Source organism: Nyctereutes procyonoides, unplaced genomic scaffold, assembly GCF_905146905.1.
Source record: "Nyctereutes procyonoides isolate TBG_1078 unplaced genomic scaffold, NYPRO_anot_genome, whole genome shotgun sequence".
Classification (NCBI taxonomy): domain Eukaryota; kingdom Metazoa; phylum Chordata; class Mammalia; order Carnivora; family Canidae; genus Nyctereutes; species Nyctereutes procyonoides.
This window is the reverse complement of record NW_026575139.1, coordinates 28,612,221-28,633,211: the sequence shown is the minus strand read 5'-3', so window position 1 is coordinate 28,633,211 and position 20,991 is coordinate 28,612,221. Positions and strand designations below refer to the sequence as shown.

Genomic DNA, 20,991 nt, shown 5'->3' with positions numbered 1-20,991 from the left:
GAACAGTCTTGGCACCCTTGTTGAAAATCAGTTGCCCATAGATGCCTTAGTTTATTGTGTATTCTAAGACATATAAATCTAAGACTTTTTAAAAGAAGTGTGTAAACTGGAGCGCCGGGATGGCTTAGCCTGTTAAGTGTCTGCCTTTGGCTCAGGTCATGATCCCAAGGTCTTGGGACAGAGAACCAAGTCCAGTTCCCTGCTCAGCAGGGAATTTGTTTCTCCCTCCTCCCTCTGCCCATTCCCCCTTACCTGTTCATGCTCTCTCTCTCTCAAATGAACAAGTAAATTTAATTAAAAAAAAAGAAGCATGTAAACCAATAAGACTAATTAGACAGGTATTACCTGTATTTAATTAAAATAATACCGACCTTTATCCTTATGTCCCATATTTTTAGTATGTGTTCCTTTTCCAATAATAGTTCTTTTAGAACACACAACCTTTAGAACACACTTCTTTTTTTTAATGTAATAGTAAAACTGAGCAGTTAAACATAAAATTCAATTGACTTGCAATTTTGCTTTTATCAGGCCCACATGACTCAGTCTAAGTATCAGTCCAATGTGATGACATCAAGCTAAATATCATCTTAATAAAAGCATGTGGACATGGAACACTGAGGATTTTACTTCCAACCAGTAGATTTTTTGATTTGTAGAAGTTAGTTTCCAGCTCTCCAAAAAATGTCTACACACTTGTTTCCATGGGGTCGTTTTGACAGATTAGTCCTTTGTCAATTAATTAGGTCCTTTGTATCTATTGATTCATCATATAGACCATCCAGGTCTTAAAAACCCATATTTTAAAAGTATTCTAAAACACATTAAATGCCATCATAATTTCAACCTTTCTCAGGAAAAATAGTTTTAAAGCACAGAGGTAATTGAGATTTATGAAACTGAAGTTGGAGTCCAAGTAAGTTACAATGTAGTAAAGAAATTAAGAAGTCCAGGTTAACTTGGTGTCTTTTTCTGGCAGCGGGTTTTTTTTTTTCCCCTTTGGAGTTCTGGAGCAGTCTTTATCTCTAAAAAATGAGTCATTTCTCACTATATGAGTTTTTATCACAACTTACAAATCCCATCAAACTCAAGTGCAATCAGTTCATCCTTTTCTGTGCCTCTTCTAACCTCTTCAGAGATCGTCAATTTTAGAGAAACGCATATACATTTCTACTTTATTGTAATCCTTTTCATTCTTCAACGTATTTCCAAGTTACAGAAGGATATTCTTCTTATCCCCCACTCTGAAAAGTTTATTTTTATGGTAGGCCTACATTTTAACCTCTTTTATATGGAAGGCAGCAATGACAGCTATCTTGTAGGCACATGTATAACGAGGCTATCTCCTTCCATTCCATAAAATCAAAACTTTCATTAAATGCTTTTGTACATTTTGAGAACACTGAAAATGACTAAAATTTATCATTATGAAAGCCTCAATTTCACAGGTAAGCAAGTCACCTCTTGTTAGCAGCGTTATATACAAAATGTGCAGGCTACTTAGAAGCTACAACATATTCGTTTTCTTTGGTAAGATATTTATGAACTGAATGGAACTTGTCAAACCTTAAATTTGCACTGTCTGCTGAATATGTAGCTGCATGAGCCGAGTCTAGTTTGTATTTGAGTAAGATATTAACAATCTTTTGTCTTATATTTTCTGTGCTTCCATTTAAATCTTAGTAGAAATCAAGAAGACAATTTGAAACTAGTTTTGAAATCAAAGTACCTAAGACTTGAAGGGGGCATTTTTAAATTTCAGTGATTTGAAGCACCATCTGATAGTCCCTCCTTGCAGGATCATTTCTAAAAACTGACCGGATTGGCTCTATACTTTAAGGAGCCAACACGTCTGTTATCAAACTTTTGTTTGCCCGTCGGACTTTGCAGGCGCAACTTTGAATCAGAAAATATAACTTCACTCAATTTCGTGGAGCAATCACAGGAACTATAATGATAATGTATTTGTTTTTTCCCTGTGGTATACTCAGAATAATTTAGCAGCTATACTTTTCAAGTCAGCGTTAGTGTCTTTTGGGGAGATGAAAAACTTTTTATTGATTTAGAAGTACTTGCCTGTCTCATCCCAGATTTGTGAGATTCAGTTTGTATATATGCTTTTACTTCCCAGCTCCACCATGTTCAATTCCAAATACTGTACAGTATATTCTGTTCTGGGTGCATATTTTCCTAATCCGGTTGTATGTCTTTCCATTTATTATTTAAATAACACATTTTGCCCTATTCAGTGAAGTTTGGGTCATGCTAGCCCTGACATTGTTATCATTCTCATTACTTGAACTCTTAGAAAACATAGTCACATGTTAACAATGTGAAAAAATAAACAAGTGCTACCTTGATAAAAAGCAATACAATCCAAGGGCAGTCAGGTATAAAATATTAACTATTAACAGTTATGACCACAATGCACTTAAGATGCACACTTCAGCTGCATCCCTGGGAGTGATGCAACAATGGGTGATCCATTACTGTGGAGTGCAATTCATGGTTGTCAATATTGGTGGACAAGGGGAAATTAGCAGTAGCTACAAAAGATGGATCTCCTATGCTGCATCCATTTGACCACTAAAAAGCAATATTGTTGCTTTCAGCCTCTATTCTTTGGGCCACTCTGTGATGTTTGTACTTTTCTTCCAACCTTCAACATCCATCACTGAAAATCAGGCCTTTTTTCCCCAGGGAGGAGGTCTCCTGGGACCAGAATTTGCAGTACTAAAACTGGGATAGTCGTCAGCAAACCAGGATGGCTGGTCTCTCTAGCCACTTAAATAAGATAATATATATAAAGCACTTAGCATGATGCCAAGGACAGAAGGGTACATTAGGGCCTTAAGGAAGTTGGGTCTGGACTTAGGGCACAAAGATGCTCAAAGTTTTCCCAATAATGGGAATGAATTGGTCCTACCATGTGGAGGCAAGTAAGGAAATTGGGAAAGAGGTCCACAATAAGGATTCTGAGATGAGTCTAAGCTTGTAGGACTATTGTATTTGTTGTTTATTATTCTCCAACAAGCTGTATATATAGTTTTAGCTAGGTTTTTTTTTTAATGAGGACCATCAGTCAGGGAGATAGCTAGATAGCATGGGGCAGCTAGATGTCAGAGAAAGCTGGAGCTGTACCTTGACACATGAAACAGAAAAAAATGGGGCACACTTTGAGTGTATTAAGTCCTTGCATGGTAGAGGTACCAAATAAAATTCAGGAAACCCAGTTAAATATGAATTTCAGACAAACAGTAGTTTTTAAATATAAGTACTTCTCAAATATTGCATGGGAAATACTTATAATTAAGCAATTTTTCGTTTATTTGCAATTCAAATTTAACTAGAGATCTTGCATTTTTATTTGCTAAATCTGACAACTCTACTGTGTAGGCAAGTAGAAAATTAAGAAATGTAACTGATTTTTTAATCACAATGTGGCAAAGCCCAGAGATAGAGTGATCAACCGTTAAGACAACTGAAAAGGTTGAAATCAAAATGTTAACAATGGTTATCATTAAATACCGGTACTACAATGATTGTAGCGTACTTTTCCTAATTTCTACTTTTTCTAAATATTGTTATATTAGTGCATAATTCAAATAGTATAGTTTCTGTGGAGAGATGTGGAGAACCACATAAAGGATGCATTACTGAGAACTGCTAGTTGTTATAATACACAGTTCCCAATTTCAGTAGCTTAACCCAATGAAAATGTATTCCTTCTTCACATAAAGTCAAAATGGGTGTTTTAGATCAGGGCAACTTTCTTCCAAATAGGATTCAGGGAGCCTGGTTATTCCATATTGCGTTGCCTCCATCTTTAATCCAAAGTTGCCATGGGGTTGTTTCTACTTCCATTCCAACCAGGTCACCTGGTTGAAACATGAAGGATTTTAGGTTCACATAGCAGTTTATGCCACCAAAGACATAAATGAAAGACTTGAAGTGAAGTAAGTATGTTTCTAAAATGCTTTATGAAAAAAAACCAAAATAAATAAAATAAAATGCTTTATGTTTTTTATGGTTACTTGATAAAATTATTCCGAAAGTTATCTAGAAGGAAAAATAATGGTGAAAACAGTCAAAAATTTCTCAAAAGAAAAATGATAGGGGCACCTGGGTGACTTAGTCGGTTAAGCATCCAACTCTTGGTTTCAGCCCAGGTCGTGATTTCAGGGTTGTGAGTTCCAGCTCCGCATCAGCTCCCGGCTTGGTGCAGAGTCTCCTTGAGATTCTTTTCCTCCTCCTCTACCTCTGTCCCTCTCCTACTCATGTTTTTTTTTTCTCTTTCTCTCTCTTTCAAATAAATAAATAAAATCTTTTTTAAAACGTTGAAAAAGTGAGAATGATGAGTATGTGGAGGGGGTACTTTCAGTAATATAAGAGTATATTAAAAGTTTACAATATTGAAATCAGAATGAAACCCATATTAAAAATAGACACACACACACACACACAAAATAGAACACACAGAGAGAATAGAGTTCAGCAAGTGACTTAAGTATGAATTAGAGGTTGCTTTGAGTAGAATAAATGGGCTTTCTTTCCAAAGCTAATATGCAACATCCATTCCCTTTAAAGGGCCCTACATGGAGGTTGCACTGACTTCAGCCTCAATGAATTGTTCATGTTTTTCATTATCTGTTAGCCAACACCTCCATCCAGCCCTTATTGCCCTTTTATTTAACAATAGGAAGAAGCCACCTGCTTACGCTTGGAAGAAACATTGTTCCATGTCTTGATCTAGGTAATAGTTACACAAATATTCACTCATGTAAAAATCCATCAGGCTTTATATTTAAGATTTATTCACTTTATTTTATATAAATCATAACTCAAAGACAAATTTTTAAAGAAAGAAAAAATAATAGAATGACCTTTGAGTATTTATGCCCAAGGAATCTGATTAAGCCTGGGTAATTATGAAGGCTTTTTTAAGGAAAAGTAACATATGAGCTAGAATTTGAAGGGTGAGCTGCTGTGAAGCAGGCAGAAGGCAAGACAGACTGTTCTGGACAGAAGGACCAGCATATATAAAGGCCCTGTCTCATAAAGTGTCATGTAACGGCACTCATCTATATTGTCTTTTAGAACTTTTATAGAGTTGTCTTTGACATTTGGATTCCCACTTGATATTAAATTTTATGTATAATGTGAGGTATGGGTATAATTTTCTTTTTCTTCATTATATGTAACCAATCATCCCAGCCCTGTTTATTAAAGAATTTATCCTTTTCTACTGATCTGCTATGCCAACACTATTATATAGCAAGTTTCAATATTTATGTGAGTCTTTTTCTGGGCTTTCATTGTATTCATCTAGATTGTCTACATCTCCAACAATGGCACACTATCCTTTATTACTGGAGCTGTATAAAGACTCTTCATATCTTGTAGGTATGTCTCCCCATCTTGAAGTTTTTCTACAAGAGTGTCTTGGCTGTTCTTGGCCCTTCCCTAAACATTTTAGAATTAGCTTTTAGGATAGAAAAATATTTATTGGATTTTTTTATTTATTGGATTTTGATTAGAATTACATTGAATAAATATTTCTATTTGGGAGACAACTGACATCTTTATGATATTGTCTTCCCATCCATGAATATGGTCTATCTCTTCTTTTATTTGGGTAACTTTAGTTCATTAAAGGTTTATATTTTTTTCAGTGAAGGTGTTGTGTGTCCTTTACTAGCTTTTCTGAGGTATTTATATTTTTGAAGTATCTATAAATGTTATTTTTACTGGTTCTTGTCACTAAATAAAAGTGTGATAATTTGTGTAATTACATTTCTCCAACAGACGTGCTAAGTGCTCTTTAATATATTGTCTCTAGATTATTTTGGATTTTCTACAAAGAAAAGCATGTCGTTTACGAATTATGACAATTTTAGTTACTTCTTTACACTCCTTATACATTTATTTATTTCCTTGTCTTACTGTGTTGGCCTGAGACTCCAGAACAATGATTAATGGAAGTAGTAATAGATAACCTGTGTCTTATAATACATCTTAAGAAGAATCCTTCATTATTTATGTATTTTTTACAATATTTATTTATTTATTTATTTATTTGAGAGAGAGTGAGAGTGAGAGAGATCATAGAGGTAGAGGGAAAGGGAGAGGGAGAAGCAGATTCTCTACTGAGCAGGGAGCCTGATGTGGGGTTCCATCCCAGGACCCCAAGATCATGACCTGGCCAAAGACAGATGCTTAATGCTTATCCCCAGATGCCCTATGATATATATTTTAATAATATGATATTTGTTGTAGGTTTATTTTTGTTAAAGCAAGAAGTTTCCTTCTACTTTTAGTTTGCTAACAAGGTTTTTTAAGTCATGAATGAGTGTGGAAATTTAACCAAGGAACTGTATAACTTGACCTGGTTATATGGTCTTCTTTAATCTGTTAATGCTTTGAATTATATCAATTGATTTTCAAACGTTGAACAAATGTTGCATTACCTGAATAAATTAAACTTAGTCATAATGTAGTATCTTTTTTATATGTTGCTAAATCCAGTTTGCTGATATTTTATTTAAAAATTTTAAATCCATATTCATTACTGAGCATTACCTATAATTTTCTTTCTTGTATTCTTTCTTGGGTTTAATTATCATAATTATACCAGTCTCTTAAAATAAATTGAAGAGTATTCTCTCTTTTGTAAGTTTCTGGAAGAGTTGGTTTAAGATGAGATTATCTATTTCTTGATTGCTAGGTAGAATTCAACACAATTATTCATTAGGATCTTGTTGATTTTCTGTCTAGTAGTTCTATCAATTTATGAGAAGGGCTGTTTAAGTCCCTTGCTGTAATTGTGGTTTGTCTATTTCTCCTTTCAGCTAGGTCAGTTTTTGCTTCACGTAATTTGAAGCTCTGTTGTTGAGTCCATACATATTTAAGATAATTATATCTTCTGTTGAGTTGAATTGTGTCCCCCAAAAAGGTATGTTGAAATCATAACCCCTGGAATCTGTGACCTCACTTAGAAATAGATGTAATTAGGTTATAATGAGGTCATACTGGATTAGGGAAGGCTTTATAAAAGAAAAAAAATTGGACACAGACAGACATAGGGGGAAGAACCGTCTGATGACAGAAGCAGAAATTGGAGTGATACATCTACAAGCCAAGGAATGCTGAAGATTGCTGGCAAACACCAGAAGCTAGAAGATGAAAAGGAGGGTTCTCCTCCTTCTCCTACAAGTTTCAGAGGGAGCGTGGCTTTGCCAACACCTTACTTTCAGACTTTTACCCTTCAGAACTGTGAAATAATAAATTTATATTGTTTTAACCCACCCAGATTGTGGTACTTTGTTATAGCAGTCCTAGAAAACTAATATATCTTCCTAGTGAATTGATTCCTTATCATTGTGTAATATTCCTCTCTTTCACCATACACAAAGATAAACTCAAAATGGATGAAAGACCTAAATGTGAGACAAGATTCCATCAAAATCCTAGAGGAGAACACAGGCAACACCCTTTTTGAACCTGGCCACAGTAACTTCTTGCAAGATACATCCACGAAGGCAAAAGAAACAAAAGCAAAAATGAATTATTGGGACTTCATCAAGATAAGAAGCTTTTGCACAGCAAAGGATACAGTCAACAAAACTCAAAGACAACCTACAGAATGGGAGAAGATATTTGCAAATGACGTATCAGATAAAGGGCTAGTTTCCAAGATCTATAAAGAACTTACTAAACTCAACACCAAAGAAACAAACAATCCAATCATGAAATGGGCAAAAGACATGAACAGAAATCTCACAGAGGAAGACATAGACATGGCCAACACGCACATGAGAAAATGCTCTGCATCACCTGCCATCAGGGAAATACAAATCAAAACCACAATGAGATACCACCTCACACCAGTGAGAATGGGAAAATTAACAAGGCAAGAAACCACAAATGTTGGAGAGGATGTGGAGAAAAGGGAACCCTCTTACACTGTTGGTGGGAATGTGAACTGGTGCAGCCACTTTGGAAAACTGTGTGGAGGTTCCTCAAAGAGTTAAAAATAGAACTGCCCTACGACCCAGCAATTGCACTGTTGGGGATTTACCCCAAAGATACAGATGCAATGAAATGCCGGGACACCTGCACCCCGATGTTTCTAGCAGCAATGTCCACAATAGCCAAACTGTGGAAGGAGCCCTGGTGTCCATCGAAAGATGAATGGATAAAGATGTGGTCTATGTATACAATGGAATATTACTCAGTCATTAGAAATGACAAATACCCACCATTTGCTTCGATGTGGATGGAACTGGATGGAGGGTATTATGCTGAGTGAAATAAGTCAATCGGAGAAGGACAAACATTATATGTTCTCATTCATTTGGGGAATATAAATAATAGTGAAAGGGAATAGAAGGGAAGGGAGAAGAAATGGGTAGGAAATATCAGAAAGGGAGACAGAACATAAAGACTCCTAACTCTGGGAAATGAACTAGGGGTGGTGGAAGGGGAGGAGTGTGGGGGGTGGGGGTGAATGGGTGACGGGCACTGAGGGGGGCACTTGACGGGATGAGCACTGGGTGTTATTCTGTATGTTGGCAAATTGAACACCAATAAAAGATAAATGTATTATTAAAAAATATTCCTCTTTGTCTCTAGTAATATTCTTTGCTTTGAAATCAAATTTATCAGATATTAATGTAGCCACACCTGGTTTTAGATCAATATTTGCAAGACAAATCTTTTTCAGTCCTTTTATTTTCAATCTATCTTTTTCATTGAATTTGAAATGAATTTCTTGTACACAGCATATTTTTGAGTCATGTTTATTTATCTATTCCACTTATCTCTGTCTTTTCATTGGTGTATTTAGACCATTTACATTTAAGGTGATTATAGTTAATGCTTAAGTCTGCAATTTTATTTTTCGTTTCTGTTTTCTCTAGTTTTCATTCGTTTCCTTTTGTTGCATTTCTGTGGGTTATTTGAACACTTTTTAGGACTCAATCTTATTTATAGTGAGTTTGAGTGTGTCTTTTTGTGTACTTTTCATAGTGGTTGCTCTCAGTATAAATATGTGACGTATTATGTTCTACTGGTATCAACATTTGAGCATTTCAAGTGAAGTTTGGAAACTTTACTTCTCTTTAGTTCCCTTTGCCTTCTCCACTTTCAATTATCATTGTCTTGCGTATCAGATGGCGTTACAATTTTTTTTGCTCCAGTCATCAAATATGATTTCTAAAACTCATGAAGAGGACAGTCTACTATATGTACCCGTATTTACACACTTCCTATTGTTCTTTCTTCCTTCCTGATGTCCAAGATTCCTTTATTATTATTATTTCTTATGTCCTTGAAGAAGTTCCTTTAGCTAATCTTTAAGGGTAGTTCTGCTAGAGGCAAATTCTTACAGTTTTCCTTCCTTGAGAGTGTCTTTATTTCCTCTTCATTCCTGACAAGTAGTTTCACAAGACATAGAATTCATGGTTGACAGTTCTGTTCTTTCACCACTTGAAAAATTCATCACTTCCTTCTGAGCCTGCGTGTTTTTTATGAAGCATCTGCTGTCATTGGAATTAGTGTTCTTTATAGATAATGCATTATACTGAAGCCACTTTGGCCCCTCTGGCCAACCTAGTGGTTTTCAAGCAGGCACCCTTAGCCCTCGTAATTAACTAAACCTTTCTTTGTATATCTATAGATCATGCATTCTTTCCTACAAAAGAACAGAGTCCTTCTGCATATCACCAAATTATCTTGTACCACACCCTTCCCCAACTGCCCCAGACACCAAGAAACCAGACCTCCTTGCACAACCTCCAAGCACTGAGATAACGTCTGTCACTGGCACTGAGTCTGCACATAATCAAGAAATGTTATGGATCACTGCACTCCCTTTACTGATTAACTGCCCTAAACTCCTTTAAAAACTCCTGAGCCAGGCAGAAACCTTGGAGCTGGCCTTAGGACAAGAGTCTGTCTTTTTCCCAAGTGGCCGGCCTCCTGAATAAAGCCCATATTCATTTCCAATCAAAACTCATCCTTGAGTATTAGCTTTTTGAGTGATAGGAAGTTGAACTTGGATTTTGTAACAATTTCCCTATATTTTCATGACTTTTTTTTTTGTTCAGTTTCTAGAAGTTTAATTATGCTGTGTGTTGGAGTAGACCTCGTTGGATTTTCTTTGTTTGGGATTTGCTCAGCTTCTTGAATATATAGGTTTGTGTCTTTTTGCCAAATTTGAGACATTTTTCAGCTGCTGTTTATTTGAATACTCTTTCTGTCCCACTCTCTCTCCTATTCCTCTGGGACTCTGACAATATGAATGTTTGCATTGTTGCAGAGGTCCCTGAACCCCTGAGGCTCTATTCTTTTTCTCTCAGTCTGTTTTACCTTCTGTCATACTGGGTAAATTCTATTGTTTTGTGCTTCAGTTCACTGCTTCTATCCTCTGTCACCTCCATTCTACTATTTAATCTAGCAATATAAAAGAATTATTTTATTGCATTTTTCAGTTCTATAATTTCAATGTTTCTTTTTTTAATGACTTCTATTTCTTTGCTCTGATTTTTTTCTTGTTTGAAAAGAATTCATAATGATTGTTAAAGCATTTTACAATGGCCTCTTTAAAAATCCTTGTCAGATAATTCCAAGATCTGATTCATTTCCGTATTGGTATTAGATGATCGTCTTTCCTCACTGAAGTTGTGATTTTCTTGGTTCTTGGTATGATGCATGATTTTCAATTATACCTGGAAATTTTGGCTATTATGTTAAAAAAAAAAATCCTGGTTCCTATTTAAGCCTTATTTTAGCAGGCATTTACCTTGTTTAGGTTTAGAGTGAAAGTTCTACCCAACTTTTGTGGGATGTAGTTCCAATCACAGTTTAATTTTCAGAGCCATTATGTTATTATTTTGGTCTATTTTCTTTATCAGTTGACACTAGGGTTCCCAACATGTTCCAGCCGTCGCTCCTGAGAAAGCAGAAGGATTTCTGCAACCTGTACCACCTAGTGTCCTCCAGCAATGAGAAAGGAATCTTAGGTCTGCAGAGACAAAGAAGCTTCCTTGGCTGAGCAATTTGTTGTATTGGGGTCTCTCTTGTTGATCACGTCTCCTCCCACGCTCCATCCTGGCCACCCTAGTGTCTCTGGATGGAAAAGGGAAATCTCAGGCCCATGGAGAAAAAAGGCTTGTCATGCCTTGCTACTGTTGTGATAGTGTCTCTCCTGTTCATGTTATGTGGACTCTCTTGTGTCTCTGACTAGAAGAGAGGAGTCTCAGACCCACAAGGAGAGAGGCTCTCCTACTTGGGATCCATATTGTGATGGGGGCCAGGGGTCTAGTGCTGCTCAGCTGTCCCAGTATCTCTTGATGGAGGATGTGAATCTCAGGTCCAGAAAAGAACTATTCCTAAACACTAATCATTAGCAGGGCTCCTTGCCAGTGATGCCAGGTTCACTTGGCAGTGTTTTCATGTCTGATATCAGAAGGGGGGATGGGAAGTGGTGAATGAGCCAACCTAGGCCACTTTCTGTTGCTAAGCTGGGTGTTGGGAAATACTGGGTCTGAGTTGCTTTCTTTTGTTAAGTGAGATGTATATAAAATGTCCCTGCTGCTGGGTCTTGAGATTCCAAACCAGTTTGCTTTCTTTTTACAACATTTTAGAGTTCTCTCTCAGTTACCTTTTGTGTTATTTCCAGGGTATGTAGTTGTACTTAGTGGGAAGGAACTGGGAGAAACAAACTATACCATTTTATGTGAACTGGAAATTATCTACTCATTCCATTTTCTTATCATTTTTAGACTATTCAAGTTTTCTATTTATTCTGAAGTCAGTTTTGGTAAGTTACATTTTCTAGGACTTCATTGATTTCATTTAAGTTTTCTAATGTGCTATCAAAAAGTTTTCATTTTGTTGTCTTTTTGATCCCTATAGTTATAGTTTTTTAATTTCTTATTTTGTTTATTCTCTTTTTTCCCTGGTAATCTTCCTAAAGAGTTATCTTTTCTTTTCTTTTCTTCTTTTTTTTTTTTTTTTTTTAAGATTTTTAAGTAATCTCCACAGCCAACATAAGGTTTGAACTCACAACCCTGAGCTCAAGAGTCACATATTCTACCAACTGAGCCAGCCAGGGGCCCCAAGAGTTACTTGTTTTATAAGTCTTTTTGAATGACCAGTTTTTAACCTTTGAGGAGTCTTTCAATTCTATATTCATTTATTATATTCATTTATTAATTTCCTCCACTCTGCCTTTTTTTTTAAGATTTTATTTATTTATTTGAGAGAGAAGGAACATGAGCAGAGAGAACAAAGGGAGAGGGAGAAGAAGCCCCAGAGCTGGGGCTCAATCCCAGCACCCTGAGATCATGACTGGAGCTGAAGGCAGATACTTAGGACTGAGCCACCAAGGTACCTCTCCATTTTTTAAAAATATTTTATTTATTTATTCATAAGGGATACAGAGAGAGAGCCAGAGACATAGGCAGAGGAGAAGCAGGTTCCCTTGGGTAAGCCTGATGTGGGACTCGATCCCAGGACCCCGGGATCACAACATGAGCCAAAGGCTCAGCCACTGAGCCACCCAGGTATCCCAGTGCCTCACCATTCAGACTTTCTTTGGCATTGTTCTCAATTATTTTCCTAACTTATTATTTTTTTAAAAGATTTTATTTATTTATTTGACAGAGAGAGAGGGCACAATCAATGGAGCTACAGGGGGAGATGGAGAAGCAAACTCTCCACTGAGCAGGGAGCCTCACACAGGGCTTGATCCCAGGACCCTGGGATCATGACCCCAGACAAAGGCACATAAATGCTTAACTGACTGAGCCACCCAGGCAGGTGTTCCCCCTAACTTCTTAAATTGGATACTTAGCTTATTAATTGCCAACCTTTCTTCTTTTCCAATATATGTATCTTTTAAGACTATAAATATCCCTGTAAGCCCAGCCGTACTTACACAGAAAGCTTTGATATGTAGTACCAAACATGTAGCCCCCTACAGTGAAGGGATGCAAAACTAAATTTGGTTTTGATGTTGAGACTGATGACACCTACACATGTACTAAGAGAATATGAAAAGGTTTATTACTCACATAATCAGGTTTTCTGGGGAGCTTCAAAGGTGTTCCAAAGATGGCTGGAGAGAGCAGGAAGGGGCAACTGGCATGGGATTTTATGGTAGTTAAGGGGTGGGGTTGAGGTAAGAGCTCCCTCTTGTAGACTGGAGCTTATGTGGCTTCAATGTCTTATTAGTACCAGAGGAGGGAGGGAACATCCAAGTTTTCTTATCTGTTTTCCCAGGAGTGAGACAGAAGGGAAGGTTTGGTGGGGCCTGCAAATTGTCAGTGAACATTACCAATGGAATCAGACTCTTTACTGCACATATTACCATTATAATTTATTTCTAAATATTTTTATTACCATCATGACTTCTTTGACTAATGAGTTGGTTAGAAGTATGTATGTAAATTCTAAAATATCTAAATACGTGGTGTTTTTGTTATATTTAAAATATTCCAGCTAAATTGTATTGTGGTTGGAGAATGTGGTAGTATGGTTAATTTTCATATAAGTTTCATGTGAATTTGAAAGAAATTTTAATTCTCCAAATTTGGAGTGCAACATTTGATATATATCCATGTCCTCAAATATTTTGAGTTGTTTCTCTCTGCTTGTTCTAAAGGTTATCTTTTTCTTTATTGTCTACAGTTTCACCATGATTTGTCAAGGTATAAGCTTTCTTTTATTTATTCTACTTGTGATGCATTGGGTTTTGTGTTTCTCATAAAATCTGAAAAATTCCCTGTCATTACCTCTTTGAAGATTGTCTCTTCCATTTTCTCTATTTCTGTATTAGCTTTTGTGTAGATGCTTGTTAGAACTTGTAGCTGTAGTTTTCTTGTCTAATATTTTTCATTTTTCCATTTTCTGGATAACTAGAGTTCTGAGTAAGTTTTTTGTTTTTGTTTTTTTTGGGGTTTTTTTGGGTTGTTTTTTTTTTTTGAGTAAGTTTTTTGAATGTATACTTCAGTACACCAATTTTCTCTAAACTGTTCTAACTTGCTCCACTGAATTTTATCAGTCTAATTATCATGTTTTTCATTTCTAGAAATTCTTGCTGGTTATTTTCCAAGTCTTAGTGGAGTTTCTCTTCAAATTCTTTTATTCTTTAAACATATTTTAATCTTTTAAAAATTTCTTGAAATATAATAACCATGCTTACATTATAATCTGTACATGACAATTTGAATATTTTAAGTCATTGGGGGCCTAATACTATACTTGTTTCTTCGGCTGTCACTTAGGGGGCCTTATTTCTGCTCTGTGATCTATTTTTCCAGGAGCTGTTTATTTGTTCATTCGTTTGTTCATTCATTCATTCATTCATTCATTCATTCATGCATTTACTTTGGAATCTTTAAGAATGCTCTGGGATTTGGTTGAAGTTGCATTCCTGCAAAGATTTGCTTTAGTCTCGGGATCCCTGGGTGGCGCAGCGGTTTGGCGCCTGCCTTTGGCTCAGGGCGCGATCCTGGAGACCTGGGATCGAATCCCATATCGGGTTCCCGGTGCATGGAGCCTGCTTCTCCCTCTGCCTGTGTCTCTGCCTCTCTCTCTCTCTCTCTCTCTGTGACTATCATAAATAAATAAATTAAAAAAAAAAAAGATTTGCTTTAGTCTCTGTTAGTTGTCTAAGGGGCACTATACCAACCTGGATGACTTTAAATTCTCTACTGGAAGTTTTTAGAGATTGCTAGGGGTCACACAGATTGTATGAATTTGGCCTCAAATCTACTTTGGGCATGCCTGTTTTTATAACTTTTTATGGGAGATTACCCACCTCTCCTTTGTTACAAGTTTGAGATTATCCCATCTCTCTTCTTGTAACAGGTTTGTTTCTCATTTTCCCTTTGGGGTCTGGCTTTATGAAGAGATCTTCTGTTAGACTTCTGAGGTCCAAGACGTTACCTCCTATTCCCTTGCATAATGCAGGCATTCAAGCCCCTAAAGATTAAAATCTCCAGGGATTAGGAGAAACCATTAGGAGGAAAGCAGACCTGGGTTCTCTCTTACTTCTTGGGAGTTCCTTCTAGCATTATTTTTGGCCTTGTGAATCCTTTCATTTGTCTCAACTCAGAAAGCTTTAAATAGAAAAATTTTAATAGACTTTTTTTCAGAGTAGTTTTAAGTTCACAGCAAAATTGAGCATCCAGGACAGGGAGTTCCCCACATACCTTTTGTCCCGCCTCCCCCCTCCCCCAATACACACAACCTCTCATTTCTCTAATGAATCTAAGAGAAGTTTGTTCAGCTTTTTGTTCAGCTTCTTCCTTCTTGTTGGGACTAAATGAAACTTCCAGGCTCTTCACATGCTGGACCAGAGTTTTTCTTTTCTATTTTACGGCTTCTCAATGGTCTCCCCACATCTACTGTCAACAATTCTTTTTAAAAAAAATATTTTATTTATCATTTTAATTATTTCTATCTGAAAGTATTATTCCAGGTATCTTCTTGGCCAAACTGTCCAAAATGTAAATCTTCCTTATTATTTTCTTTTGAAATAGAATTGCTAGCTTTCCAATTTGGCAATTTATATATAATATACGCATTTAACAAGTGTTAACCACTACTCCTTCTCTTTTGTACTGCGCTATATATTTTACCTTTTAAAACTTTTTCAGGGGGCGTCTAGGTGGCTGAGTCACGTACGCATCTGACTTTGGCTCAGGTCATAGTCCCGGGGTCCTGGGACCTAGCCCTGCATTGGGCTCGCTTCTCAGTGGGGAGTCTGCTTCTCCCTCTCTCTCTGTCTCTGCCCCTCTCCCCTGTTCGCGCTTTCTCAAATAAATAAATAAATAAAAATCTTTTTTTAAAAAAAGTAAAGCTTTTTCAGGCGTATGATCACATATGGGAAATTCAATAAAAGAAAAGTTCTATTCTTTTTTCCTTTTTTGAAATGGAATTTTTACTTTATTTACTTTTACTGACATGACATATTATGACATTGAATAAAAGAAAACGTTCACTGTTTACATTTTTCCTGGCCATTATTATTTACTTCATTTCATGAGTATTCCTAAAAACAACTTTGTCATAAAGAGGAAAAAATGTCTAAAAAAATAATAATCTACTCCAGCTGTCAATACACTAGATAGAACACGGGGTTTGATCCAAAAGTAAGCGGAGTCTACTTCCAGGGCAGTCCAGTTAAATTTTTCCCATCAAGCATCAGGGTTTTTGCCTCTCCCTCCCCTCTCCTTTCTGCTCATTCTTCTTTCTCTTCTCTTCTTCCTCAAGGTCTCACCCAGCCCTGAAGTACTATTTTAATATGATGGATCCAGTGATAGTGAAAGTGACTCTGTGGTGAGTTCATCAGAACAGGCTGCACAGGAAACTGAGTGAAAGCCTGTGTATCACAAACCAAAAGATCAGAAAAGGTCAGAAAAGTACACTTTATCAGGTAGCAGAGTGCTGGGCTCAATTTCCTGTTGTGAGGACTCTGAATGGGGCGGATCTAGATGTCTTGGCAAACTCTTTAAAGGAGCAGCCCTGTGATGGGGAAATTGACGGTGGGGTGGAGACTGGGGAAGGTTAATGATGTGGGAGAGGGAAAGAGAGCCTAAACAAAATGCAATATCAGAAATGTAAGTACTTTTACAAAAACACAATGATACAAATTACTTTGTTTTTTGCCAGTGCTTTCTTGTCCTGGGAATTGACAGGGTGAACATAACCAAACCAGACCGAAATGACAGAAAGACTAAGTATATCTGGATCAAAGATACTCATGGAAAATTCAAAAAAATAAATTTAAAAAGCAATAAATATGTAAATAAAATGTCATAATGCTAACAAAATGAAATATTCACCTCATTACTATTTAAGAAATAGGAATAAGGGATCCCTGGGTGGCTCAGTGGTTTAGCACCTACCTTCTTCGGCTCAGGGTATGATCCTGGAGTCCAGGGATCGAGTCTCCTGTCCGGCTTCCTGCATGGAGCCTGCTTCTCCCTCTGCTTCTCTCCCTCTTTTCTCTCTCTCTCTCTGCCTCTCATAAATAAATAAATAAATAAATAAATAAATAAATAAATAATAAACAAACAAATAAATAAAATAGGAATAAACAGAGAATCAACTTGGCAAAGATTTTAAAAGTCACCAAGTGTTGGCATGGTAAAGACAGAGAAATAAAGAACTAATATGTTATTTGTGGAGTATAAATTGGTATACGCTTCCTGAAGAGTTTAGCAATATTTAGCCTCAAAAATCTATATTCATTTTAACCCAGCATTTTCATCTATATAATTTGTACAGAGGAAATAACTAGAATTTTTATAATGATTTAAACCTATATAAATTAATTACACCATTATTATTTATACTACAGAAAATCTGGAAATAGGGACACCTGAGTGGCTCTGTGTCTGAGCATCTGCCTTCAACTCAGGGAGTGATCCTGGGCCCCAGGATCCAACAACAACAACAACAAAAATCTTTAAAAAAAAATAGAAAAGAAAAAAGAAAATCTGGAAATACCTCAGCTATCCACAAATAGTGCTTTGGTCAGGTATATTGTATCCTTGTTTTTTTTAAGATTTTATTTATTTATTCATGAGAGACAGAGAGAGAGAGGCAGAGACAGAGGCAGAGGGAGAAGCAGGCTCCATCAGGGAGCCCGATGGGGGACTCTATCCTAGGACTCCAGGATCAGGCCCTGGGCATAAGGCAGACACTCAACCACTGAGCCACCCACGCGTCCCGGTATATTATATCCTCTGACTGGAAATTTATCCAAAAATTGAAAATTATGTGCTATCAGATATTTAAGGACATGAAAAATATACTCTTAAGTAAAAATTACTAAACAACATTATCCCCTATGCTTAGAAAAATAATTGGAAAAATTTATATTGAAGTTGAAAAAAAATCTTTATTTCATTCTTTCACACTCCCTTCCTGTTCTTCCCTAGGTCATCCCAATCCTTAGGAGGAGTTGCTAATATTTTGTCAAATTTTGGGATTTGGGGGGGGCCAGTTACTGTTTGGTAGCCATGGTGTATTGAGAGGTCTTATGTGTAGCTTCTTCTTTCTTGCTTCCTATTGCCCCCATGTGGTAGAATTGGTAAGTTGAACCAAGGTAGGCTTGGACTAACCAATTTGCTAGTTCACCTAATTCTTTCCTTCTCCTTCTCCTCCTTCTCCTTCTTTCTCCTTCTCCTCCTCCTCCTCCTCCTTCTCCTTCTCTCCAACTCCTCCTCCTCCTCCTCCTCCTCCTTCTTCTTCATTATTTAAATTCAATTCAATTAACACATACTGTATTACTAATTTTGGGGTAGAATTCAGTGATTCATCAGTTGCATACAACACCCAGTGTTCATTACTTCAAGTGCCCTTCCTTAAGTCTCTTCTTTATACTCACCATTGCTTAGGCCCTCTGTACCTTGTGGTGACCTAGAGAATGGATGATCCCAAGGAATGGAATTCAGCTTGTGAAGAAATGGAAACTCTGCTAGGTTTATAGGGAACAGGTGCTACCTGGCTACCCTTCAAGTACTCAAGGTCCAGGATGCCTGTCTAAACTACAAAGCAAAGGAGAGAATTAAGAGATACAATCACTTATTCAAAGGCATAGGAAAAGAAAGCTCAAGGAGTGGAGGGTCTTTCTACATATCTTTTTGTAGTCAGACTTTGCCCAACCCACAAATAATAAATGGTAGTAAACATCTGGGTTTCTTTCTTTCTTTTTTTTTTTTGTTCTGCATCCATATTTTCTTCTTTTTTTTTGAAGATTGTATTTAAATGAGAGAGAGAACAAGTGGGGGGAGGAACAGAGGGAGAAGCAGACTCCCCACTGATCAGGGAGCCAGATGTGGTACTTGATTCCAGGACCCTGTGATCATGACCTGAGCCAAAGGCAGGCGGTTAACCCACTGAGCCACCCAGGCCCCCTCATCTTTTCTTATTCTGATAAGAGTACCATGCATGACTTCTTTCCACTAAGGTTTTTGGCCTGCATAAAGCTGAACCCGTTCCTGGATTTGGGAGTTTTCACATGATACCAACCTGGCTGAGAACAATGCATTCCTCTGTCCACAGTACTTTATTTAGAGATGAAAATGTGCACACAAAAGGAAGATGTTTCCTTGGAACTAGATGCCATGTTTGGAACACTGAAATGAACCACAACTCTAAAGCCCAAAAAATCTGTGTGAATAAAAAAACCTATGAACAAGCCACCCAGGAGAAGTAGAAAACACTTGCCAAACATGAGGTCAACAAATCAATACCTGGAACATAAGATATGCCATCATATTAATACCAACCCAGCCAATAGTAAAACACAAAATCTTAGAGTATATTTGGTTTAAATACCCAAGTTTGATCACTGTCAGTAGAGTGGTCAGAGGTGGAACTATCTTTTCCTTCCTGACTGTTCTTTTTTGAATAGGGACACACTTTTCCAGGGTACAAGTCAGGTGGCTAATAACAGAGTAGGATGCTTCCTGCAGGATCTGGCCAAGTCTAACAGTTCAGTTATGACAGTAAAAAAGCAGAAAGGGCAATGATGTGAACCAAGACAAATTCTAGGAAGTATGAAGATATAAAAACTCAGAAGGCTTAATTTGTATTCACGTCTAAAAGATCAACTTTGGGTTTAAAATGAAATATAAAGACAAAGGTCAGAACCTGAGTATACTCTGGATTCAAGTAAGAAGTAAAAACAAGGAAATGGACAAAATAGGGAAGGACTAAGGTAACTGCCTGGAATAGAAAATGCTGAAAATTCTACATATGGGATGGAAGTCAGTGATAGGTCATTGTAGTTTAAAGGGTCATAAACAAACACCAGTTCTCTTAACGGCCTTTTGATTGTACCTGTTTAAAAGTGACAGAATAAAAAAAGAGTCAAAAATACAAGTAACAAATAAGAAAGCAAAAAAAAAAGGGAAATTCAATTCCATACTTGACAGTACAGTAAACTATAGATCTAGTTCCATGCTCACGTAGCAAAATAATTTAAACATTCGGATAGTTTTTTAATCCTCCCAACCTTATATGCATATAGGTATCCCAACAAGAAAGAGAAATTATCCAAGACCAAAGTAGAGTAAAAGACAAAAAATAAATACTACAAGGTAGGTGAAAAATCCCCAGACATTAGAGTAAGAGGACCTATCTTATATCTAATCAGAATTTCAAGGCAGAATTGTAAAAGGAATATTCCTGGAGATAGAGTCTCCAAGTTTTCCAAACTGATGAAAGATAAGAGCTCTCAGATTAAAAAAAAAAGAAGAAGAACTCCCATATTAAGATTTCCAAATCCCTAGCTGGATAAATTAGACTTCCACACTGAGACACATCATAGTGCATTTACAGCAGAACAAAGAAAAGAAGACTGTAAAAGAAGCTAGAAAGAAAGATGATTAGATACAAAATAATGGCAGTTTTACAAACGCTGAATTCTCAACAACAATGGTACTGGCCATAGGACAGAGGAATCACACCTTCAAAAATCTGAAAAGAAAGCCTAGTATAGAGTACCCAAGAGAATTCTCATGTAGAAGAAAAGAGGTGAAATATAACTTTTTCAGACAAACAAAAATAATTTTCTACTAATAGACTCAGTTGAAGAACTCTAAAGGCTTTATGTCACACACACAAAAAGAAACTGAATTTAATAAGAAAATGTGATGTGGGAAAATAAGTGGTAAATATATGAATGAATCTAAAGAAACACTGACGGTAGAAAATGACATTAAAATAATATCTAATTTGGGAGAATATTTTTAAAATACCCTGGGAAATATAAAAGTTAAGAAAATCAGATTTAATGTTTTCTAATGCCCTTATTATTGTTTTAGAAGAGACTAAAGATAACAACTTTGTATTTTGTTGCAGAAAGTAATGCTACTCCTTAGTATGTATGATTCTCCTCTCCTCTGGGGAATGTTGGGAGCCTGTACCTCCTTGCCTACTGGAAATTAGCCTTGGCCATGAATCTAACTT

At 36.6% G+C, this 20,991-nt stretch overlaps 1 long non-coding RNA gene across 3 annotated transcripts in view; it reads right to left on the bottom strand.

Annotated features, from left to right (window-relative positions):
* Positions 1-15,948: 15,948 nt before the first annotated feature.
* The window catches only part of LOC129495840 (uncharacterized), a 30,547-nt gene continuing 25,504 nt past the window's right edge, over positions 15,949-20,991 (bottom strand). For 2 of the 3 annotated variants that reach the window (XR_008661625.1, XR_008661627.1), the window contains exons 2-3: positions 16,917-17,032; positions 15,949-16,390 (exon numbers count right to left, since the gene is read on the bottom strand). This is a non-coding gene — a long non-coding RNA (uncharacterized LOC129495840). The remainder of the gene's footprint in view (positions 16,391-16,916; positions 17,033-20,991) is intronic. The other variant, XR_008661626.1, reaches the window with a different exon arrangement.